General features: G+C 43.4%; 1 long non-coding RNA gene across 2 annotated transcripts in view; it reads left to right on the forward strand.

Moving 5' to 3' along the window:
• Positions 1 to 12,589: 12,589 nt before the first annotated feature.
• LOC137328107 (uncharacterized) overlaps positions 12,590 to 26,544 on the forward strand; it is a 74,241-nt gene continuing 60,286 nt past the window's right edge. For both annotated transcript variants that reach the window (XR_010964621.1, XR_010964620.1), the window contains exon 1: positions 12,590 to 12,667. This is a non-coding gene — a long non-coding RNA (uncharacterized lncRNA). The remainder of the gene's footprint in view (positions 12,668 to 26,544) is intronic.

Genomic DNA, 26,544 nt, shown 5'->3' on the forward strand with positions numbered 1-26,544 from the left:
ATTTCAGGCAACTGGCCATTTTTTAAAATGGTCTTCTATGACGAGGAATTAGTTAACAGGGGCAGAAAATATGTTACATCCTGTAAAATTAGAAAGGAATGCATAAAATACAATAAAACAAAGCGTAAATATTGGTTGTTTTATGGGAATGCATCTGCTTGTAATTTTCCCGAAGGAGAAATTTGAAATAAAAACAGCTTGTTATGAATGTATAATAGTCTGATTGGCAAAAGATTCCTCGCCTGAAAACTAGAAGGAAATTCAGACACAGCACATTTTCCATAATCTTAGAAATTCTTGAAGATATTTGAGTAGAATGTCCTTTAAAATTAGACAGTCATTAGTTCCTCAGATGTCACACCCTATCTAACATCCAATCAGGGATACACTGTGAGAAAATAACGGCCTAGAAATTCAATCATACCCAAAATCGGATAGGCCCGAGATGCACGTAATATAGGGCTTTAGGCCTCAGGCCTCATCATCACTAAGCCTGTAAGCTGCAGGCACCTAATGGGCATCCTCAGGCAGCTCACCAGAGAAGAGGGCTCAAAGATCGTCAGCAGTGGCCTTCAGGTAAGTCCTTAAAGGATAGAATCATAGAATCATAGAAGTTTACATCATGGAAACAGGCCCTTCGGCCCAACATGTCCATGTCGCCCAGTTTATACCACTAAGCTAGTCCCAATTGCCTGCACTTGGCCCATATCCCTCTATACCCATCTTACCCATGTAACTGTCCAAATACTTTTTAAAAGACAAAATTGTACCCGCCTCTACTACTGCCTCTGGCAGCTCGTTCCAGACACTCACCACCCTTTGAGTGAAAAAATTGCCCCTCTGGACCCTTTTATATCTCTCCCCTCTCACCTTAAATCTATGCCCCCTCGTTATAGACTCCCCTACCTTTGGGAAAAGATTTTGACTATCTACCTTATATATGCCCCTCATTATTTTATAGACTTCTATAAGATCACCCCGAAACCTCCTACTCTCCAGGGAAAAAAGTCTCAGTCTATCCAACCTCTCCCTGTAAGTCGAACCATCAAGTCCCGGTAGCATCCTAGTAAATCTTTTCTGCACTCTTTCTAGTTTAATAATATCCTTTCTAAAATAGGGTGACCAGAACTGTACACAGTATTCCAAGTGTGGCCTTACTAATGTCTTGTACAACTTCAACAAGACATCCCAACTCCTGTATTCAATGTTCTGACCAATGAAACCAAGCATGCTGAATGCTTGTCCGAGGAGTCCAAGAAGGGGGATGACCAGGAAGGTGTCACGTGATATCAAGAAACGGCTGAGTGCACTGGATACAACAAAGGATACAGGCCCCGACAACATCCTGACTGTAGTGCTAAAGACTTGTGCTCCAGAACTAGCTGTGCCTCTAGCCAAACTGTTCCAGTACAGCCACAACACTGGCATCTACTCGACTATGTGGAAAATTGCCCAGATATGTCCTGTCCATAAAAAGCCGGACAAATCCAATCTGGCCAATTAGCGTCCCATCAGTCTACCCTCAATCATCAGCAAAGTGATAGAGGGTGTCGTCGACAGTGCTATCAAGTGGCACTTACTCACCAATAACCTGTTAACTGATGTTCAGTTTGGGTTCCACCAGGACCACTCGGCTCCAGCCTTCATTACAGCCTTGGTCCAAACATGGACAAAAGAGCTGAATTCCAGAGGTGAGGTGAGAGTGACTGCCCTTGATATTAAGGCAGCATTTGACCGAGTGTGGCATCAAGGAGCACTAGTAAAATTGAAGTCAATGGGAATCGGGGGAAAACTCTCGAATGGCTGGAGTCAGACCTAGCAAAAGGAAGATGGTAGTGGTTGTTGGAGGCCAATCATCTCAGCCTCAGAGCAATCCCTAGGCCCAACCATCTTCAGCTGCTTCATCAATGACCTTCCCTCCATCATAAGCTCAGAAGTGGGGATGTTCACTGATGATTGCACAGTGTACAGTTCCATTCGCAACCCCTCAGATAATGAAGCAGTCCGTATCTGCATGCAGCAAGACCTGACAACATCCAGGCTTGGGCAGATAAGGGGCAAGTAATATTCGTGTCACACAAGTGCCAGGCAATGACCATCTCCAAAAAGAGACAGTCTAACCACCTTCCCATGACATTCAACAGCACTACCGTCGGCAAATCCCCCACCATCATGGGAGTCACCATTGACCAAAAACTTAACTGGATGAGCCACATAAATACTGTAGCTGCAAGAGCAGGTCAGAGGCTGGGTAGTCTATGGTGAGTGACTCACCTCCTGACTCCCCAAAGCCTTTCCACCATCTACAAGGCACAAGTCAGGAGTGTGATAGAATACTCTCCAATTGCCTGGATGATTGCAGCTCCAACAACACTCAAGAAGCTCAACACCATCCAGGACAAAGCAGCCCGCTTGATTGGCACCCCATCCACCAACCTAAACATTCACTCCCTCCACCATCGGCGCACCGTGGCTGCAGTCTCTACCATCTACAAGATACACTGCAGCAACTCGCCAAGGCTTCTTCGACAGCCCCTCCCAAACCCGCGACTTCTACCACCTAGAAGGACAAGGGCAGCAGGCGCATGGGAACACCACCACCTGTACATTCCCCTCCAAGTCACACACCATCCTGAATTGGAAATATATCGCCATTCCTTCATCGTCGCTGTGTCAAAATCCTGGAACTCCCTACCTAACAGCACTGTGGGAGAATCTCCACCATACGGACTTCAGCGGTTCAAGAAGGCAGCTCACCACCACCTTCTCAGGGGCAATTAGAGATGCGCAATAAATGCTGGCCTTGCCAGCGTGCCCACATCCCATGAATGAATTTTAAAAAAAGGGGGGATTGATCGGGAGAGGGGATGGCTGGGAAGGAGGTTGACGTAAAACGGGCTGCCGACTCGGTATCACTTGTTTTGCACTATCATGCAAAATCAAGATCTACCCCATGCACTTTTCAAAGGGGGACAGTAGATACTGATCAGGAACAAGAAGCCTGACTAATTTCAGTTAACAAAGAGTTAACTCCCAGAGACACACAGGATATCTGGGATGTTGTGGACAAATTAGTTAGAATACCAGATGGATCGGCCGTCTAAGGTGTGTATTCTCACATATCACAGTACTTTTGAGATAATGGAGGCTGTTGAGCACATTCCAGGATTGTTTGCACCATTAACGGTAAAGTGGCCCACTGCCGTCTCACTGCCCCTCCCCCACCCTCACCAAGACTACTGCTGGACATCCCTTCCGCACCCACCACATGCCAATGGTGATGGAGAGGGTGGGACCCTTGTCCCTGGCAGACTTTGCTTCTCTCTGCTCCAGTTACCACCTTCATGGGCAGCCATGTAGAAGGCCCAGAGTTCTGCTGATGGAGGAAGAGGATCTTATCTTTTCTTATATTTCAAAATATACTTTACTTCATAAAATTTTAAGATGGACACAGTTCAATGTAAAATGACACAATTTCAAGCAATGCAGCTCAAACCAATATAATGCAGATCATAAACACTACAATCCCGTTATTACAATTCAAAAAAAACACAGTACATATCTTCTAATACATTCTGTACAATACAAAGTGGGATGGCCTTACGCCATGGCCTTTCCCCATAGAACCTTTGCGTAGGCCACACCTCGCTTCAGTATGTCCCGCAGTATTCCTGGACCTTGGATTGTGCCAGTCGGCAACACTCGGCCATGGACAGTTCCTTCAGCTGGAAGACCAACAGGTTTCGGACTGACCAAAGGGCCTCCTTCACCGAGTTGATGGTCTTCCAGCAGCATTTGATATCCGTCTCGGTGTGTGTCCCGGGAAACAGTCCATAGAGCAGAGCATCCTATGTTACCGAACAGTTGGGGATGAACTGGAACAGATAACAACGCATCTCTTTCCACATCTTCTGCACGAAAAGGCAGTCCATCAGGAGGTGGATGACGGTCTCATTCCCGCCACAGCCTCGAGGGCAGCTCGCGGTGGCGTTGAGATTCCTTGAGTGTTTGAAGGACCGCACTGGGAGGGCCCTTCTTGCCACCATCCAGACTACATCCTGGCCCCTGTTGGTCAGTTCTGGTGACGAGACGTTCTGCCAAATGGCCTCGACCGTCTGGTCGGGGCACTGCCCGATCGGATCCACTCTCTCCTTTCTCTGCAGGACTCCCAGAGTGTTTCGCGCTGTCTGATGGTCTTGTGGTCGAAGGGGTTCCTCCTCAGGAACTTTTCCACCTGGGAAAGGTGGTGCGGTACGGTCCAGCTGGATGGGACGTCCTGCGTCTGCTCAGCCAGCGTGGCCAGACCCAGTCTTCTTGGTGTGGTGGACAGGTAGAAACTTAGCACATAGTGGCATTTGGAATTTGCGTACTGCTCTACACACATCCTGCGGCAGCCACACACAAAGATAGCCATCAGGAACAGAGCCCTTCCCCACTTTGTCCGGGGGCTTGTACATGGTGTCCCTGCAGACGCATTCTACCTTGGATCTCCAGACAAAGTGGAAGATAGCTTGGGTGACTGTGACGGTGGAGTTGTGGGGAATGGGCCAGATCTTGGCCACGTAGAGCGACATTGTGAGTACTTCACACCTTATCACCAGGTTCCTGTCGGTTATGGAGAGGGAACACCCCACCCACATACCAAGCTTTTGTTTGGCCTTGGCGACCCGCTCCTCCCAGTTCTTGGTGCTGGCCTGGGCCCCCCGAACCAGATACCTAGCACCTTTAGTCAGACCTGACGGTGAAGGGGACAAAGGATTGGGTCTCCCACCTGCCAAATAACATGGCCTCACTCTTACATCGGTTCACTTTGGCCCCCGAGGCCAGCTTAAAATGGTTGCATATGCCCATCAGTCTGTGTACCGACCGCTGAGGCAAAAGGCAGTGACGTTGTCCATGTACAGGGAAGCCTCAACTTGAGAGACCTCTGCTGCCTGGGATCGTCACCGCACCCCCCACCCCCACCCCCCGCCGATACCTACGTCCTTCCTGATAGACGCGGCAAACGGCTCGATACAACATACGAACAAGACCGTGGAGACAGGACAGCCCTGCCTGGCTCCAGATCTGATTAGAAAGCTCTCCGACTCCTACCCATTGATTAGGACTGCACTGCAGATGTCTGTGTAGAGCAGTCGGATCCAATCGCGGATTCCCTCCTCAAACCCCATTTTGGACAGCACGTCCATCATGTGTGGGATATTCTGTCAAATGCCTTCTCCTGGTCCAGGCTGATGAAACAGATGTTCACCCCCCTGTCCTGCACAAGGGCGATCCTATCCCTGGGCATCACATGGCTATCAGAGATCTTCCTGCTGGGTACAGTACAAGTCTGATCCGGGTGGATCACCAGCTCCAGAGCAGACTTGAGCCTGTTAGCAATGGCCTTAGATAATCACAGCCTCCTTTCTCTCCATTTGGCCCCAGAGGCTTACTGCTGAAGACCTTGGTTACAGCTGAGGCCTTCAGTGGGAGTCCTCTTTAAGGTCCCTCAGGTGCTGCTATGGTGTCCCCACTGCAGCACCACTGGGATTCTCCATCTTTGCACTCGCGGCAGGAATTCTGCCAAGAACCCAGCGTGCATATCTAATGAACCCCAACCCAGGAGAATAAGTCAGGGCTGGGACGGATATGGAGGGCGGGTGAAAGCCCTATCCTGCTGGAACTCTATTCCAGAGAGGAGAAATCTTCCCACAATGTAGTTGGCATAGCTTACACACCAAAGAGATGGAAGGTTCACGTACATGGTTGCGGCCTGGATTGTCAGTTCAGTAAACCAATCCTCAATACGCAGGACTAAGGGAGGGAGAGGGCTCAGAGGTCAACCTTGGCTGTCCATCGCTCTCTGGTTAAGTCTGAGGAACTTAGAGTGTGGGAGTCAGAATGAGACAGCAAGGTCTTGTTTTCTAGGTTAGTGCCAGTCATTTCAGGAATTGCTGACTTGTAAAGTGAATTTATCCCATAACAAAGGGTAAAGTTGTGGTAACTTATTATTTTGATGGTAGGAGGAACAACAGGAAGGAGATAAATATTGCGATGAAAATTATATTCTATTCATTGATATAGTTCATGTAAAATAAGTTGTTGTCTTGCAATTATGCTTTGTCTCACTAAGAGATGCCAACTATGCTTAATGGAATGACCAGTGATGCTGAACCCAAGAGAATATTTTGTGCAGACCTGAAATCTCCAACTAGCTCCAGGTCACTGTAGCCCCAACATAGGTTAGCTAACTCATCACAGACCAGGGATTAAACCTGGCATCATCCTGGTCTATATGACTCAGTACCGTATCTGGTTTCATTCATGTTTCATGAAGCCCTTTGGAAACGAGTGCTTAGGCAGATGGGCAAGAGAGCACAGTCATTTCTGAAGAGTTGAAATCGGTCGGGCACTGTGATTGACGATCCATGTTGTTTCTCTTTTGCAGCTCAGATGTTTTCTGCAGCTGTGCCAAGCTATGCCAGAGCAAAACCATTCGTTCAAACTGCAGCTCTGGACTCTAACAGTCTGTCCTGCCACTGTATATCTCACGCTGTGTCCATGTGCTACTAGCGCTGGATGATCAGTCATCTTCCGCTGAGGCAAACAAGTTCAAGACTTATCAGGCCTTTACTTCAATAGTTGTTGAATTGTTGCATTAACAATGTGCATCTGCAGCTACCTATCCAAAGATTGCGAGGCATGCAGTGGTTTTACCCCAATCTCACAATAGCTAATGAGATGTGTTTAAGAGATATTAGCTGGCTTGAAATGAGAAGTTTGGAGTTACCCACCTTTGAACATTTTTTAACCTATTACATCTCATTGTACATTAGTTATTTCATCTGATGGTGGATTTTGTCTTTGTTTATGTATTGTTTTAATAGCGCAATAAATCACAGTGTGTTGTGTGATCAGCATTGGACATTTTTTTAAAAATTTATTCTACATAGTACTGAGAACATGATGTAATGGACCAAAATAATTCACGGCATCTTCTGTAATGGTTTACGAGAAAAAAGTAGTGCGCAGTTATATTAAGTTTAATGAAAATTGGTGCATGTAATCAAATAGGGTCAGATCTGCACTATTATTTGTGTAACAAACAAATTAGATTGGTAATTAAATCTTTCAAGAGGCATGAACTTAATGACCTTTGTCAGACTTTGATGCATCTGTAACATGCATTATGCATATTTGCCAATGTAGAAAACAGCCTCAAAAAGCTGACAACTCAAAAACATACCATGATATAGCCCAATGACATGTAGTTACACTGAAAGCGCAATGAGGCATTATAAATTAAGTTGCAGGTACACTCTACATTCCATTTCTTGTATAATGGAAAACTGGCAAAAATTGCAGAGACATTGTATTCATGTTCTCCGTTGAAAAATCTAATAGTTTTTAAATTGTTTCTAGTGTTGTTACAGTGACGGTAAACTAATTTTCTCCTTCTCCCTCTTCTGTTTGTGCTGGCATTCTTTTCCTCCCCAGTTCACATAGACATCTTCGCCCTCTCTCCCCTTAATTTATGCCAGCATTCTCCTCCTCCCTATCAATTGATGCTAATGCTCTTTTCTACTCCCCTTCAATTCAAGCTGGTACTTTGCTTCTTCATCACCACCCCCAGTTCACGCTGGCATTCTCTTCCCCCTTACCAGTTGGTGATTGTTTTGTCTGCCTCCATTCCCGTTCATAGCCATGACATGCATAAGAACAACGTAGGTTGATATGATTGCTCATTTTTTCCCTCTCTATTCATACGCCCACCTCTTGGGAAATGTCTTGCCTACATTTAGTGATTTCTGTAGGCTGTCTCTAGGAACTCATCTTCCGTGACATTATTGCTGCCCTGGCTCTTACCTGACACTGATGCTGCTTCTCCAAGGAATGGAGTTATGCTGCAGGCGAGAATTGCTGATCTTGCAAAATTATTTCAAGGACTGCCACCCACAGGAATGTTCCTTCCCCCAAGAGCTGCAGCTATGATAGGCAGGAGCCGGGAGCAATGCTGAGGTGTGGACCCAGAAGTAGCGCTGAGGGGTGGACCCAGGACTGATGCTGAGGAGTGAACCCAGGTGTCTTGCTAAGGTTACGGTGCTGGGAGTGGCGCTGATTTTTGCCCACAAACTTGGGATAGCTGACATTGACCCCAAAACGCTGAGTGGACGAGTAAAGTAGATGATTAACAGATATGATTATGAAAAAATACATAACATAAATAATCTACGGTAAGCCATTTTGTCACTTTATACTATCTAATAGTGGTAATAATTTATAAAGAATAATGGATAACTATGAATGATGACATGACACTGCAAACAAGGGTAACATCATAAACCATGAGACCAAGGCTTAAACAATATATAAATGACATCTGGGCCCTCAGATAAGATTACTGCCAACTTCTGTTGAATTTATGAGCCTTGATTTGTGGAGAGCTTTAGTGTTTGACGAGTTTCCTGATCCAATGATGTTTGGCACCAGTGGGCTGACAGTTGGTTAATTAGATTCTGTAACATTTTATTGTAACATTTATTGCAACATTAAGATACCAAGTAGAACATTTTTTGACCCATCTAGTACAGGCAGGACATTCGTCTTCTAATCTCTGCCATGCCTAGGTAACTCCAATTCCCTCTATCCAATCACACGTACATTTTGGCTGCACTCTAGATCCAAACCCATTACTTTTATTTTCCTTTTTTTTCTTCTTTTGGCCCTCCTCGGGCTCTTCTGCTGTCTTTTATCTCTTCAACTGATTTCTCCCCTCTCTGGTACTTTGCCTCCTCAATTCCTACTCCAACCCATCACTACTCCTCTGCCTTCCTACTCTCCTGCTGCCAAATCAGGCTTGAACCCCTGCAACCCCCGATTCAAGCTATATTTTTCACCAACTGCCCCACCCAAACCACTGCGGTGGCCTTATTACTAAGTCACAACTAGATCTCTCCCTCCGGCACCTTCTCCTCCTTTGAGCATCCCACCTTGTTCTACCCCCTCACCTCTTGTTTAAAATCCTCATTATTTGCTATCCTCCCAAGCCCAACCACAAGTTTCTCCCAAGATATCCTTCCTCCTTGCCACCCTCGGCCTCTGCACTGAGTGGTTCCTCATTCTCAGTGATTTCAAATTCCATGACAGCTCCCCTTGCCCTCACTCCTCTGAATTCACTGCCCTCCTGTCCTCCCTAAACCTCTCCCTTCATATAAACTATCCTACCCATAGTTATAGCCTTACCATTTCCAATGGTCTGGATCACTGACAAGGCCATCTCCAACCACTTCCTTGTATCCCTTACCACCTACATTCCCCTACCCTCTTCCAACCCCACTTCCTTCTGCATCCACCCTTGGAAAAAAAACTCTTCCCAAGTTTCTTACAACTGCACTTTCAAACTGCCCTCGCTTGATTCCACTCTTACTCATCCAATCGTAGCCACAGCATCTCCAGCAATGGTTTCTCTTCCTGCCTCCACACCTGGAGTCCCACAAGGATCTATCATTGGCACCCTCCTTTTCCTCATTTATATATGCTGCCCCTTGACGGTATCATCCACAGACACAAGGTCAGCTTTCACTTGTATGCTGATGGCACCCAGATCTACCTTTCCACCTCGTCCCTCAACCCCGTCACTGCCTCTGTATTGTCAGGCTGCTTTTCTGACACTCAATCTTGGATGAGCCACAATTTCCTCCAGCTAAATATTGGGAAGACCGAAGCCATTGCCTTCAGCCCCCACCATAAACTCCGAACCCTTACCACAAATTCCATCCCCTGCCCCAGCCACTTTCTCAGGCTGAACCAAACTGTCTGCAACCTTGGCGTCCTATGCGACCCCAAGCTAAGCATCTGACCCCATAATCCTCTCCATCACAAACAACACCTAATTCTACCGCCGTAACTTTGCCCACCTCTGCCACTACCTTACCCCATCTGCTGTTGAAACCCTCTTCCGTGCCTTTGTCACCTCCAGAGATGACTATTCCAATGCTCTCCTGGCCAGCTTCCCATCTTCCGCTCTATGTAAACTTCAGTTTATCGAAGACATCATTGCCTGTATCCTATCCTGGTCACCCATCATCACTATGCTCACTGAGCTACATTGGCTCTCAGGTCCGTAATGCCTCAAATTTAAAATTCTCATCCTTGTGTTTAAATCTCTTCCTGGCCTCACCCCTCGAGCTCTCCATTCTTCTGACTCTGGCCTCTTGTTCGTCCCCTCCTCCCTTTGCCGCACTATTGGCGGCCATGCCTTCAGCCCCCCAGTTCCCATACTTCCTAAACTCCTCCATCTTTCCACCTCCCTCTCCACCTTTAAATTCCACCTCTTTGACCAAGTTTCAGATCACCCTACCTAATATCTCCTTCTTTGGCTCAGCATCCATTTATTTTATTTTTGATTAAGCTTCTGTGAAGCACCTTGGAATGTTTTTCTACGTTAAAGGTACTACATAAATGAAAGTTGCTGTTGTAGTTGTAACAATCACCTCCATAACTCAGTTACTCAAAAAGTGTTTTGACGAAGGGTTCACCCCTAATTTCTCCACAGACGATGCCTGATGCGCTGAGTGTTTCCGGCATTTTCTGTTTTGTTCCAGTTACTTATGTCTGGGGCCACTTTTATTCCATTTCCTATGTTGTGTCATTCTTTTTTGCCCGAGGTGGATCTCACAGCAAACATCAACATCAGGAATGCCTGACAATTTTTACATTCGGGGAGATCACCTTATGGCAAAATGTTTTGCTACCTATCTTTGTTTCTCAATTACTTAAGGAGGGTAGATAAATTATATTAAAACATGTTGTTGTGTCAGACAAGAGATCATCTCATCACTTGCATGTGAATTTGTCAAGGTAAAAATAATGCATGACTCATCTATTCTCTCTCCAGTAATGAAAGAAATCCCTCATTATAGCCATAATACTCGATGTAGTTTTATTGAATTTTTTTATATAATGCTGACTTTCTCTTGGCGTCAAGGTGAGAGATGTTAGAACTATGGAATAGGACAATTTTCCACATCTGGCATGTATTTTAGCATCAAGCATTCATACGTCGAGTATCGCATGTGTTAGATCTGATATAAAATTCCCTCCACTCTGCCTCAACTCCAATCTCAGACAAGCACTGAATTTTTATATTTCCCACAACAGCCAATTTTATGGCTTTCCTGACAGCAATTTGTGTTAAATTGCAGGCAGTTTTGTGCTATGGGTTTGGGCCTAACTGGAGCTTTGTGAAGAATATCCAGATTCATTTGACATGGAACCTTTACAGCTAGCAGAGAGATATGACTTTTAATCCCATCAGTCTGAGTTTAATTTTCACCCAGGGTGCCAGAGGTGAAAGGACATCATTCCAATTTACTGCACCAAGTGTCCCTGGGAGATTCTTCAAAAATCGTGACAGTTGGACAGGACAACTAAGCAGCTCATAAAGAGGGGAAGAAAAGGCATTTTAGACCATGAAGGCAAATGGCAAGGAATTAAGACAGATTCAATACCATATAAAGCCATTACGATGGCAAAGAAAAATTTTGATTTGATCATGCCAAGATAAAGTGAAGGAAAATAATAAAAAATGTTCATGTTACACTAAGAGAAAAAGAAAAACGAGGGATGGCGTGGGCCCACTGAAGGTTGGGTCGGGTGAGGACATGACAACTGATGCTATACAGGTTGCAGAAATGTTAAATAAGTTTTATGCCTCAGTTGTTACCAAGGAGGAGGCAAGTAACTTATCTGATCTGCAAAGGAAACTAGAGAGTGTTGCGGAGGTAAGCTTTTCACATTACTAACATCTAGGTTGCCGAACATCTGTGCAAACTTAAGGTGAATAAATCTCAGGTGCCGGATAAGATGCTTCCGAGGATCCTTGAGGAACTGAGGGAGGAAATTGCAGGAACTCTGGCACAAATCTTCCAAAAATCAATGAATACCGGAAAGGTGCCTGGAGACTGGAAAAAGGCAGATTTTTAAATAGGGTAACAAAAGTGACCCAGGAAACTACAGACCAGTCTATTGTGGATAAAGTTATCGAGACCCTTATTAAAGATAAGATCATGGAGCATCTGGACAGAAATAAAATCATAAAAGGTAGCCAATGTAGGTTCATGAAGGGGAGGTCTTGTCAATCAAATCTACTGGTTTTCTTTGAGGGTGTGGCAAAGGCGGCTGATAAGAGTTCGGCAGTGGATGTTGTATATTTGGATTTCAGTAAGGCCTTTGATATAGTTTCTCTGGAAAGACTGTTAATAAAAATAAAGAAAGCGGGAATCAGAGGAAATATCTTACAATGGATAGGTAATTGAATATATGAGAAACCTGAGACATGAAATATGATAAGTGTTTGAGAGAAACAGCTGACTTTGGGCCTACAGTTCCCAAAGTTTTCCATCACTAGCAAGTTTTCTTCACCTCATGTCTTGAGTCTGTTATAGACTAACTAATAGAGATTGATTGCCAAGATTAATCAACAACTCCATTATTGTTGTAGCACGCGCCTACCAGGATGGTAGAAGGCGAACTAGATGGACCTTGATCGTTTTCTCCTCTAGCAATTCCTATGTTGCTAAATAATTTATATCAATTTCCAGACTGTGACAAAGATAGAGGCATATACCAAGAATGAGCACACCAGTGCGACAAACATCAGGAATATATTCTGACTCGGTAAAAGGTACACTTTTGAATGCATTTCTGTTTTTTTGTACTGGCATCTTATCTAGTTTCTAAGTGTTTAAAGTGTGCAATATAAGATTGTTCTGTTGACACTCACTGGAAGCACTGAGCCCCGAACGTTAGCAGTTCACTCCTCAGACGGCATGTCAGCTGCAGCTACTCTGCTTGAGTTAAGAGGGCATTAATAAGCTGCATGTGTGCCACCTGAACAAAAATAACACATACCAGCAGTCTCATTATCAATAGCAGTTAAGAGTGTACAGCACTGTCAAAACAGTTATGTACAGCGACATGACTAATAACTGTACACAGTGCATTTTACACCAGCAGTGTATACCAATGGGATGTTCCAGACTCCAGGGTACTGCTGTATTTGTTTCATTAGTTCAAATGTAATTAGTCTGCACTTCAGTCATCCAGAAGTAGCTTACCATTTTTTGAAAATTAGTCATGATTTTTAGGTTGTGCTGACACTTAGCTATTTAAATGATTTAGTATTTACTGAGGGACATTGCTTAAATATGATTGCAGAATACAGGGATTGCCTCATACAGCACATACAAGATAAAGCAATAAGAAAGCTTCAAATCCCTTCACTATGTACCATCAGTTTCCATTACAGTAATAACTTGTTTTACTGGAAAATTGTACTCACATCTCTGGAGTATTCCACACAACTATTAAGAAGATTTGTTTTTTTTGCCTTTAATGGTAAATGTCAAGATATTGCAAGCATAAATACCTTCATACAGTTAATGTGATCAGCTTGAGCGAGCTTGGTAAGTTGCATAAATAATAGATTGCAGTAAACAACTACACTGTTTATACTGACGGAACCCATTTGTATCTCAGATTTGCCGGGCTATTTGGAGAGAGTTGGTCCTCTCCAGCACTTCTTCTGGACTAGTCTAGTGTTAAGATATTGGAGCACGATCCGCAGACAAGACCAATTCTGTAACTGGTATTATGCTTGAGGCTGGGCCTCGACAACGAATTCTGAAATTACTAGTGCCGATCTTCCTAATCTGTGCATGGAGAGATCAATCTGAAGTATGCCACCAGGTATGGGCATTTCACAGTCCTGTCAGTGCATACTGCCTGAATTTAGCTGCTGTGAAATCCAGTCTAAGCAAATGATACATTCACTTAAGCTGAAGCAGGAAAGCTTCTTTGACTATAGTGCCTGATAAGAAGACCAGTTATTGTAATCTCCCTCAACGGGGTAAGTAAGTGGCTAGCTAGGCTCCAATACTCATCTCCTTCTACACTACCCAAGTCCAATTCTGTGTGTTGCAATATCTCTCTGCCCACTTCTAGTGATTGATCAACCAACTGCCTATTTGTGATTCACGGAAGATGTAATATTTGAATTTGTGAATGTTATTTACATTTTGTTCAATTATACACAATTGTCTCTCATTCTTCCTTGAAAACATGACTATTATACACACATAAAAGTGATTTTTCTGTAATTCACTGTAAAAAAAAATCTGTAATAATACAATGCTGTAAATCCACGAGTTTCAGATCCTACCTTACAACATCACTCATACTCTTTGTACTACATCTAGCAGCACTCCATTCACCTACTAGCAGTAACATAAAGGCAGTTCCACAATGGGAAAAACGTTTTTGCTGAAAAAAAGCTTCTTTCCTTCATTTATTGTTCTCCTCATACTACTTATCACATACCATCAATGGCCAAAAAGAAGCCCATATACCCTCCTCCACGAATACTCTATCATCAATTGCTTAGGAGTGGGAAAGTGCCTGTCATTCGCTTATCATCATCTCAAGAGTGAAACCAGGAACTCACCATGTAGGAAATTGTGAGCATAAATTCCTTCTCTTCCAACCACTGCATTAGCACAATGCAACTTTGTCATCAAGAAGGTTCACACAGGGAACATTTGACAGAGAGAAATTTCACAGAGCTTTTATTATCTGAGGTTTTAACTGCAGTTGGTTTCCTCCCATGATAGGGAAATGAGCTGTTTATTCTCAGCCCAGATGCTAGTGAGTATGGGTCCAAAGCACAAAACTACCCTGAATTTGATATAAATTGCCCCCTAAGGAGTAAGATTTTCTTTGTGCACTATGTGCAACAAAATCACAAACCTGCTTACCATTTCTTTACATACAACGCCCAATTTTAACTGTGCCCGTTCGTCGGACACTAACCAGGTGGAAGTGCAGTTAAAATTATCTGTGGCCCTCACCGCCGACGTGCCACACTCACCCCTGCAGCTTCCAATTTTCCTGTTCTTCTGAGCAGGAGAGAGGGACACCTGCCGGAAATTGGCAGGGTCCTTCTTTAAATATGCAGATCAAGCTTTGATGATGTCATTCAGGACCTGTCTGCTATTTTAACCAAAGACCTGCGCAGGGAAGCCACTGTGGCTTCCCCACCAGGCCGACTTAGCGTGAAGAGGAGTCAAAGCCAGAAGAGATCCAAAAAGGTAAGTCATTTTACTTTATTTGACTTTCTTTGTGGAGCCCGAAGGAGCAGGGGTGGGCCTCCGGGTCCCACAAGGAAAGGTTAGGCTTCCCAGGCACAGGCTTCCCCCACTTCCCCCCACCCCGATCACGAGACCCTCCCAAACTCCCTCTTGGTGACTTACCTGAGCAGTGGACCGTTCCTGCTGCGTCCCGACATTGCGCTCCCCCTGGGCAGCTGCCGCTTCCCGCTGGCTGCAGGTGGGAAAGTCACTGAGGCTGTGCAAACGAGACCCGGGAGTTCAAATTCCCAGAGACTCCCGCTGCTGAGATCGGGGTGGTTTGTCGCCTGCGCAACTCCCACTCTGAGTTAAAATCGATGCTATAGCGCAAAGAGGAAATCTTGCCCCTAAATTGGCAATCTAACTCAGGTAAGCTTAAGGATGGGAAATGGAAACGTTCACATGGATACTAAAGGGATCTTTTTTGACGTTAGGGATTATGTTAAGGCACATAATTAGAGCAAAACAGAAGTCTGCATATGATCCTTGCTACACCTAACCAGAAAGTACTTTATGTTGACACTGGGGATGCAATGTGCAGAAGTATTTAATTTCTAAAGACTGATTTTTTGGATAAGCACAAAAAGTCATCAAAAAGTATGAATTTTAAAAACAACCTCTAAAGCACACTTCTACGGGATTGTCTATTTAAAATAAAAGAAAATTTACAATGATAAATAAATATGTATATGCAGATATAGCAGGAATCCTTCATTGAATTTAAGGCAATAATCCAATCGAGAGGTTCAGATGACAAACCAAACCACTCAAAGCTTTGATCTTCTGGCTTATGACATCTAAATCCCTTGATTGGATTACTGCCTTGTAATCCACCAAGAAGTATCCATTAGCCTCCATGTAATTTGGGACCTAAACATGGTGACGTGTAATCTATGCAACAAAAGAAAAATCGCATATCGGGAACTTGCAGCTTTGAATCAGGGCACAGTGTGTTGATGATGCAACCTATGTTTCCAGGGAGTCATAGGACATGGGCTCACACCACTAATTCTCCACATTGCAAATTCCCATTCTGAGACATGTCATTGTCAACTTCACTGCCTGGACAGGAACCTGGTGGAGAGAAGCATCGGAGAATCACCCTATTTTTGCTCTATGGGGGTAACTTTCAACTTTGATGGAGGCGGAAAGCTGGCGGGAACGGATCAGCTGCTCGTTATATATCCCCGCACCCCCCCAACCCCCCGATTTTCCTTTCCAATGAAGGAGTTGAAAGTTACCCTCTGTGGTGCTGGCAGTATGGCTAGTACAGACTTTCACATAGGGAGATTGAGGGGAAAAAAAGTAGTGAATGAATTATAGTCCCCACCATTTAAAACGGCCATGTTTAAAATGGGCAGTCGCTTATATCGGCCAAAAAGTGATAACCGTTATCCATTTGCATTAATGTCAATTTCAAAGTTGCCTGTTATAGCGTCTTAAGTGCTCTGTTTACTTCAGGCAGAAATTGCTGTGCTTACTCACTAGTTTGTTTAATTACATAAAACCTCACTCTTTCTACTGAAGATCAAGTATAGATTTCAAATATTTGTCTGTGTGCTTAACAGAAGCTAGTAGATCTGCCATGGCATTTTTCATCAATAGTCTAGGGACATAGTCCAGGGACTGGAGCAGCCTGGTAGGGAATGAAACGTAAAGGTGGTGTATGCAATACAGGGACAGGGAGCAGAGCAGATGGGTAAAGTGGGGCCTGGAGTAGGGTGCAAGTCCCAAATTGAAGCAGAGATGGAAAAGGGATGGTGTCTCTTATCTAGCAATTGGGAATGACAAGACTTAGGCCAGAGACATGCAGTGATGTTACTGATGCTGAGGGTGTGAGTGTGGGCATTTCTTGGGCTAAAACTGGGATGGAGGTGTTTTGGGGGTTCAAGGGGGGAAAGAAGCTGGTAACAGGAGCAGAGAGAATTCTGCACAACACTATGAAAGGTTGCAGTGTTATTGTTTGAACTATTGTGCTTTTTAAATAATAACAGAAAACTCTGTAAATACACAGCAGGTCTGTCAGCATCAGTAAAGAGAAAAGACAAGTCAGCATTTCAGAGAGAAACCCTTCATCAGAACAGGTGAGGATTAGAGGCTGAGCAAGCCGCAGAGGTTACGGCAATCATCCCAAGAGTGAGAGGCAGAGCAGGTTCCCAAGAAGGAGCCACAGTATTTGGGAGCAGTACTACATAACTGAAAGACCTGCAGGTAGAGAAAACCCTAGAACAAAGTTTTATATTAAAATTAAAACAACATACACAATATTAAAATTCAGTTCAAAATTAACTTATCCCAAGGAGAAAAATTATTTGGGAAAAAAATCAAGATGGCAGCCGAACTTGGACAGAAATGTCACAAATTCCACACCAACCCAATAGCCAAACAATACAATTACAACATGACCGGTTTACATGGGTGAAATCTATAATAAAGGTGGATACAGAGATTTATAATGGTATAAAGTTGACACAGAAAGTGTGACAAAAACATGACAAGAGGAAGTCAGGTTGTGCAGAAAGGAAGTGCATGGAGATGTTGGAGTTGTAATAAGATATAGACAGAGTTGTAGAGTTCAATCTTTAAAACATTGGTAAAAATTCCAGAATACCATTTAATAAAACTGGAATTTGAATTATTCAGTCACTGTAAATCAGTGACCCTGATGTTATCCCCCATATGGCATCACACTTTCTTCCTGTCACATTTTAGCCATCACACTTCAGATATCACAGTTTAACATATCCTCTCACTCACGTGAACAGCACCTCAGGAGAGTTGCTATAGTCACTTGATCAAGTATTTAGTTAAATAGGATTAATTGTAATCTGTATTTAAATGAGTCAAATCATTACATAAGTACAGCCAAGGACAGTAAAAGGCCTTTTGGCCCATTGAATATCCATTGGCTTATAAATTTATGTGCTTCCTTGCAAGAACCATTTGCAAAGAAGGTGCGGTGGCAGTTCTAATGCCATTAGTCAATGAACTACCGTTATTCAAGGATGCTTTCTTTGAAAAACCATAAGCTGAACACATAGAATTCCCATTATTGTCAATTCAGTTTTTCCAAGACAAGCAACATGACAATAAGCATGACGTGACAGCAATCCAATAGGATGTCACTACCCCAGAGAAACATTCAAGATAGACAATTTTTGCAATAAAATCTCTTTAATACAAAGCAGTCACTTTATTTTGCATTGACTGCCACTTCAGTTTTGTTGCACTTTTTGATTACGTTGCAGATTTAAAGGCAGGCACAAAGACTCAGTTTTGAGTGCTTATATACCTGCATGAAAATGTTATGTAGGTAAGTGACAATAGGTGTAAACTGACAATAAAAAAAGCTGACATTATCAGCTAAGAATAGGAATGAGGATATGTGGAGAAAATGAATCATTAGGGAAAACTGACACTAAGCATTAAGTAGTATAAAAAAAGACAACCATAAATGTTTTGCACTTTACTAAGCAGTTTGGTATGTTGCTGCGTTCTTGCACTGTTTCAAAACGTCAGTGTCAATTAGGTCACATCATTTAGGATATGTTCCTACATGGCAGATTGAGAATATCTTTTATGAATGGACTAGGATTACATTTGGACTATTGAGGATTGTAGCATTTTGAGATTTTTACCTATTTGGTCTGGAAGGGATTTTGTTTTAATTTATATTATGAATTCAAGAAGTCAAGCCCCAATTTTAACTTGGGCCGTGTTCGAGGCGGGAATCCCTCGCAAAGAGTTCAGTGTGAGGCCCAGGTTATTTTAACCCCTAGCTTCATTTGATTAGTCTTGATCCATCTCCCATTCAAAATTGGAGTGGCGGGAGTGGTGGGGGAGAGAGTGGCTTCAAGGCCGGTGGACCATCAGGGACCCAAAGGAACGGTCCTTGGCATAAGTTAGTGCTGGGAGGGGTTTCTCCAAGGAACTGATGGTGCTGGGAGAAAAAGGCAAGGTTGGGGCTGGGGAGGCCCAAGGACTCCTTGTGGGGCCCAAGGGAGCACTCCTGCTTCTCCTGGCCCACAAGGATTACAAACAAACATTTTTTAAAAAGAAATTTAGGACAGGTAATCTGGAGAGGCAAAAGACATCTCAATGGTGTAGCCACTGAAAGTGCCGAGATCTACAAGCAACATGAAGAAGACAAGGAAGAATCAATTCTGTAGACACTCCAGCCCCCACCCCAGAACAATCTCATCATAGTATTATCTTCATCACTTTAAATCCAAAGCTTTTTGTCACTTAATCACAACTTCATGATTGATTCCATCTCCTTGACTCTTTTCGATATCTGTGGTATCCCTACCCTATGGGCATTGGCTCCTTGCCTGGGTTTGCAATGAGAAAGCTAAAAGCCACATTTTATTTGCCATATAATCTGCGTTTAGTCAACTGAGACATAGTGAAGCACTGTTTCATAAACTAATAGTCCATTCCCCTAATAGCTAACTGAATGGAATAGTACCCTTGAAATTAGGATTTATTTATGATGAAAATCTGAGTATTAAACAGCTGGGCCCTGAATTTCATCAAGTAACTTCAGCGGGAGTCCGGCAGAACCTACCAGAAAAAGGCAGAGACTTGATTATGCTGGGCCCCGACTGATGTTCCTGGTTGGCTTTGTAAGGTTTAACCTCTATCTGCCTCTTACAGGCCAATGATGCCAAGGGGTCAGAACTGGGGGCAGGGATTCCCTACACTGCGAACTCATGATTCCCGAGCTCAGAAGGGATCCAGCATTTTACAGGATGTTGTTACACCAAGAGAGATAAGGCATACCTGCCTCCAGATGGTGCAAATGGACTACCAAGAGAAGTGGCCTGGACCCCCAATGAAAGATCTGTGTTTTTTTTTAAGTTTGGATCAGCTGCCTTACATAGCGGACTGAGGGGGAGATAAATGGGGTTATGGGATGGAAGGGGTGTCTGGCCTCAAACTCCGATAAGGTCAACACTGGAGAGCAATGGCGGATCTGATCCTGGAATAACCGCTGGGGATTTTCGAGGCCCTGGATCCTCCATATAAATGATGAAAATCATTACAGCTTCTTGCTGCTTTAATGTCTCACAATTTTAACACATCAGCTCAACCCCTCAAAGTATTACTACCTTGAATACCCCATATCCTCGCCATCATCAAGACCGCCTACTTCCACCTCTGTAATATCACCCGTCTCTGCCCCTGCCTCAGCTCTTCTGCTGCTGAAACCCTTATCAATGCATTTGTTACCTCCAGACTTGACTATTCTAATGCTATCCTGGCTGGCCTCCCACTTTCCACCCTCCATAAACTTGAGCTCATCCAAAACTCTGCTGCCTGTATCCTAACTCAACCAAGTCCCGTTCACCCATCACCCCTGTGCTCACTGACCTACATTGACTCCCGGTCCAGCAACGCCTCAATTTTTTAAAACACTTCATGCGTTGCCCCTTCTGATCCCTGGGACCTCCGTCAGTCCTACAACTCTCCAAGATCTCTGCGCTCCACCAATTCTGGCCTCTTGCGCATTCTCAATTTTTATCGTTCCACCATTGGCAGCTGTACCTTCAGCTGCCTAGCCCCTAAGCTCTGGAATTCTCTCCTTAAACCTCTCTGCCTCTCTACCTCTCTCTCCTCCTTTAAGTCACTCGTTAAAGCCTACTTCTTTGACCAAGCTTTTGGTTACCTGTTCTAGTATCTCTTTATGTGGTTTGGTGTCAAAGTTTGTCTGATAACTGTGAAGCGCCTTGGGACATTTTTACTATGTTAAAGGCGCTATATAAATGCAAGTTGTTGTTGTAATACCCTACAGACTTTGTGCCCTCTTACATATAAACAATAACAGCTAATAGTGCCTGATTTCAACTTAAGCTTCTTTCTAGTAGTCAACAGGTTCTGCTCAGGAGTAGTGCGTGGTTAATATATGTGTAAAGCTCCCTTAACTCTAAGCCATCCTCAGAAAAACACTTTCTCTGAGGCAGTCTGAACTTTTTTATTTCCCATGCCATGTGTCCTGGTGGCCTCTCTAAGATTACCATCTCTTGCCAATGTATGTTGAATTGTTCAGTCTTGTGTTGAGGACCCAGGCCCCCTTAAAAATGGGTTGAAACGGCCCAAACTCATTTCAGGTATGACTCATACAGCCATGAAAGTTCATTTCATTTAAATTGTGGTCCCGCACAATATTCTATTCCACTGCACCACCCAGTCCCAAAACACTCATACTGGACATTTGAACCATTCAATGCAAGGACTAGTAAACCTGTTGAACAATCAACAATTTCATTTGTCAGTTTCTTTGCTCAGAGAGAGGTCATCTTGTGCCACCAGTGCAGTATTCTGATTAATTTACAGCAACGACTTGTAATTACTTATAAATATTTTATCTGTGGCCAGCAGAACTGATTGAAGGTTAAGGACTATTAAACCTTTGTTAAGGATTTATCAATATTCTTTCTCCTTTCCTCAATCGTTTGACTGCTCCCTGAACTGCTGCCGACATCTCACCCCCATTCCAGCATTAAAGCTCAGATGTATGTGTTCTGATTAGCGTTAAACTGAATTGCCATTTCTAAATTATATGGGAAAATACCATTGAGCTGTGTAAAAAAAGTAGAAAGCTGTAACTCTATAACATCACTAAAACAGATTATTTGGTCATTATCTCATTGCTGTTTGTGAGAGCTTGCTGTGTGCAAATTGGCTGCCGCATTTACCTACATTAAAACAGTGACTACACTTCCAAAGTTGGCTGTTTGGGACGTTCTGTGGTTGTAAAAGGTGCTACAGAAATGCAAATTATTTCTTTCTTTCTTTCCTCTGTGGTTGCTTTGCGGTCTAGCTGAGGTATGTTTACATGATGCAAGTTTTTTTTTAACCAACTATAGTTTCAGTTTTCTGGACTAAAATTGTTAAAAAAAAAGGCTCCAAAATCTCCATGTCCTTCTTGTAGGCATCTTGGGGGATCATTTCTGTTGTTGTTTAATGGCAACAGTAGCGGAGATGTTAAAACTGGCATTAGACGAAGAAACAAGCTGTTTCCTTTTTCTGCACTACTCTGTTTTCCTCTCTGAAAAGAGCGAATGAAATTGGGAGCAGAACATTTTTGAAAAATCTGCCGTTGCTGGTTAAAATCTTAGCTCTTTCCGAGATAGGTGTGGGAATTAAAGTGAGCAGGTAGGAACTGGCTCACCCACTCAGCCGGAGTTAATTCAACGATGGAACAGCTAAACTCTTTTATCTGTTCGACATGAATATCCTTGCAATTGTTACATTAACTGGTTCAGCGCTGCCACTGATGAGAGGGCAGGCTCCACTGGAGGCTAAGTACCCATCTGACCAACTACCGTCAGGCTTCCAAACAGTCTACTACACTCTGTTGTGCTCACTGGCACTTTAATCAACTGCATACTGCTCAGCTCAGAGCACTTAAGGCAGATGAGCAATGAATATTGAAAAGCCCGGATGTGGTATTCAACTGTATATTTTATTAATCCCTCAAAGGAAATCAAAAATCTCATGGTTTGGATGTTTAAATAAATCATAAGTCCAAAGAAAACTGGAACTAATCAAGAAATTCATCTAAATATAATTTTCAATAAAATCTAAATGAGCAGACAATCCACACAATTTTAAAAACTTTTATTCCTGATTTCAAAATTCAGATGCATAAAAGGAAACACTTCAGTTCTGATATCTCTGGATCTAGAGTTCAGTCTATTATAAACTGGAAATGGCCCTGTCAATGAATTGGGATGTGCAAATTCACTGCTCTGCTTCATTTCGTACAATTTCCCACTCCCTGGAGGATTAATGTCCTTGGTCATTACTTGTGTAGTTAAGTGGCCGTTGAGGCACAAAATAAGCATTATTGGAGGCAAGTCCTGGTTGGCCAGATTTCTACCACTAAAGCTAACAAAATCCAATAGAACAAACTCACCCAGTAGAAAACTGAAGTGACTGGGATTTCTGCTTCTTGCCACTAAAAGAAACAAGAGTGGTGAGATTAACATCCCAGTTTCTTACACATGGAAAATATTTTTCTGAATTTCACATGAATTTGGTAGACCTTGGGGTCAATTTTAAATGCCTTCGCGTTTAAAATGCTCATTAACACTGGCGATGCAGCTGGCTCCATTTTGAAAGGGGCCTATCACAGGATGTGCAAGATGCCTGCCTATTTCAGGCGATAAGCCCCTTTTAATATGGAAATCGGGTTCCTGTTATGTAAATATGACCCCAAATGACATTTTAAGTCGGAATTGAAGATGCCCACTGAAGGTAAGTGTTGAAATATTTTTGCAGACCCCAGAGGATCAGGAGTGCTCCTCCAGGGCCCTCAAAAATAATCTGGGCCACTGCTATCCCGGAAACCCCACCCTCCGCGACCCCCTCCCCGCAACTCACCATGCTGGTGGCCGCCCTGATATTGAGGCCTCAATCTGGCGAGCTGTTTGGCGCCCACAGCTCCCCTGCCAGATTTAAATGAGGTCGGGGCCTCAAAGTCACGGGGATGCCTTCGCCATCGGACTGGGCGGCCGATCAGTGCGCTCCGCCTGTCGGTCGCCCAAAAGTCAAAATAGATCCCATGAAACTAAAAAGTTGATTGTCACAAGGACATGTCAGATATAATAGGATTCATTCAAAATATGATGATATCTTCATTGGTACTGGTATGCATATATAGACACAAATGAGTTAGTTTAATAAGTCACACGACCCATTGGAGCTTCTAATAGTTTTAGTTTCACTTGCAGTCTCTCTACAGATGCACAGTATGCTTGTTTAGGGTTTCTTGTTACAGTAGTACCTTTCATTGCTGCTAAAGTGGTTTTCCAAAGTTAACTTGTCCCCAGTTAGAAGGTAAGAAGAATGCACAGAGTCGGCAAACAAGCTGGACTGGGCCAGGCCATACAAAGGCCTGAATCTGTGTGGCCCAGATACTCTTCTCTCTATTGCATTACTGTGCTTTCGTTTCCTTGCAGTTATAGCATCAATCATGCTTTTTCTTGAGTGTCGTGCTACATACCAAAAATGAGCCCTCTGTCTTACACAAAACCAGGTCACCAGCAACTAACATACGGACGTTAACTCGATCACTGCCGTTGCAATGACACATTAAATGCTGCTGTCCCACTGCAAACATAGTGGCACTTTACATAGAATGGAAACTTTCATTCTTATTGGGTGCTTTGGTGTGAGCGTGATTTGCCCGCTGTACACAATAGCCAGTGTAACAGGGTAATGCTGTTACAGTACTCTACTATACCAGAGAACTAGTCAATGTTCAAGAAAGATCAATCTCAACCTAAGGATTTCCTCCTGAAGCATCTGTAAGTCATAGGAGATCCATAAGTCTATCCAAAACAGAGAGAAAAAAGCATTCAGAATTGAGGGGATTAGAAGGGCTTAAGTACTCAAAAAGTAAATGCACATTAACGAGGTGCTGTTTACTTATATTTGTTCCTGCATTCAGTGCACCTTAACGAGGTGCGAACAAATGAGTAAGCACAGCTGTTTCTGCCCGAAATAATCGGAGCACTACACGCTGTAAGCGGCAACTTTGAAATTGACTTTAACGTAAATAGTTAATGGTTATCGCTTTTTGGCTAATATAAGTGACTGCCTGATTTAAAAGTGGACGTTTTAAGCGGCGGGGACTGTATGTGAGAAATGACTGAGAACTCTCAAATCAATACCAGGGGCTCAATTTTCAAATGGCGGCAGGATGGCAGCGGTGGTGGGTGGGGGGCATCAGTGGGCACGTGGCAAACCCGGATAATAAAATCTTACCATTCCCCACGTGATCGCTAGGTAATTGATGCTCATTTTTCTTGTTTCCGGGTTTTGCGCCCGACAGGAGCTGCAACGCCGAGGGGCGGGGGGAGAAAGAGAGAGAGAGACGTCATCGGACGCTGGAACAGAGAGTGGAGTGCAGAAATTTGTCTTGGGCGATACCGCAAAATGAGTGGTTTCGCATGGTCTACCCATTATATGGCTTCAATGGGACTGAATAGCAGGCGGGGCATTTAACAGACTGCCCAGGCAATATCGAGCAAGATGCATTGCTATCCGCTAGTTTTTAAGTTGAATCTGTGACGATTTCTCCACTTCAACCACCTCCCACAAAAAATTACAACCTGAGTTTTCAGCCCTTTCACTGAACAAGGGAAAAAGCGATCAACTACCATTGTGCATCACTTGTGCATCTCTTTTATCTAAAGGTTATAAATTCTTTATAGAGGTTTCACTAAGCATTCATTTTTCACATGATACAAGGTATGTTTATCGATCTATTCTGAATTATTTAATCCTCTTGGATTTGCTTCAAAGTTAAACATTACATTCAAACTCTAGTCTTTCTCACTTACGTTAAATAAAATAAGATTACTCTTAATATAAAATGAAAGGTATAGAAAAGCCTGAAAACCAGAACTCTCAAAGTCATTTTGCATCAATACATCTTTTATGTACTGAAAATCACATTCAGATACACTCAGGATTCTGATGGACTGAATCAAAAGCACATCTTTCAGAAACATTTGTGTGTGAAAAGGATTGGAGGTGAGAGGCTCTACAAACCAGTGGGGTAATAGACCCCTGAGATGCATAAAACCCCACCCCTCCACCTACTTAGATCACTAGGGAAACAGACATCTCAGTAACTAGAAAAGAGAGTAGGGATAAACGGGTCATTTTCAGGTTGGCAGGCTGTAACTAGTGGGGTGCCTCAAGGATCAGTGCTTGGGCCTCAACTGTTTACAATTTATATTAATGACTTGGATGAAGGGACCGAGTGTAATGTATCCAAGTTTGCTGACGATACAAAGCTAGGTGGGAAAGTAAGCAGGTGGGAAAATGAGGAGGACACAAGGGAGATAGCAGGTTAAGTGAGTGGGCAAGAAGGTGGCAGATGGAGTATAATGTGGGGAAATGTGAAGTTATTCACTTTGGTAGGAAGAATAGAAAAACAGAATATTTTTTAAATGGTGAGAAACTATTAAATGTTGGTGTTCAGGGAGACTTGGGTATCCTGGTACAAGAAACACAAAAAGTTAGCATGCAGGTGCAGCAGGCAATTAGGAAAGCAAATGGCATGTTGGCCTTTATTGCAAGGGGGTTGAAGCACAAGAGTAAGGAAGTCTTACTACAATTGTACAGGGCTTTGGTGAGACCTCACCTGGATTACTGCAAAAAGTTTTGGTCTCCTTATCCGAGGAAGGATATACTTGCCTTAGAGGTGGTTCAACAAAGGTTCACTAGATTAATTCCTGGGATGAGAGGGTTGTCCTGTGAGGAGAGGTTGAGTAGAATGGGCCTATATTCTCTGGAGTTAAAAAGAATGTGATCTCATTTAAACATATAAGTTTCTGAGGGGGTTTGACAGGGTAGATGC

This window comes from Heptranchias perlo, chromosome 1 (assembly GCF_035084215.1).
Source record: "Heptranchias perlo isolate sHepPer1 chromosome 1, sHepPer1.hap1, whole genome shotgun sequence".
NCBI classification, from domain to species: domain Eukaryota; kingdom Metazoa; phylum Chordata; class Chondrichthyes; order Hexanchiformes; family Hexanchidae; genus Heptranchias; species Heptranchias perlo.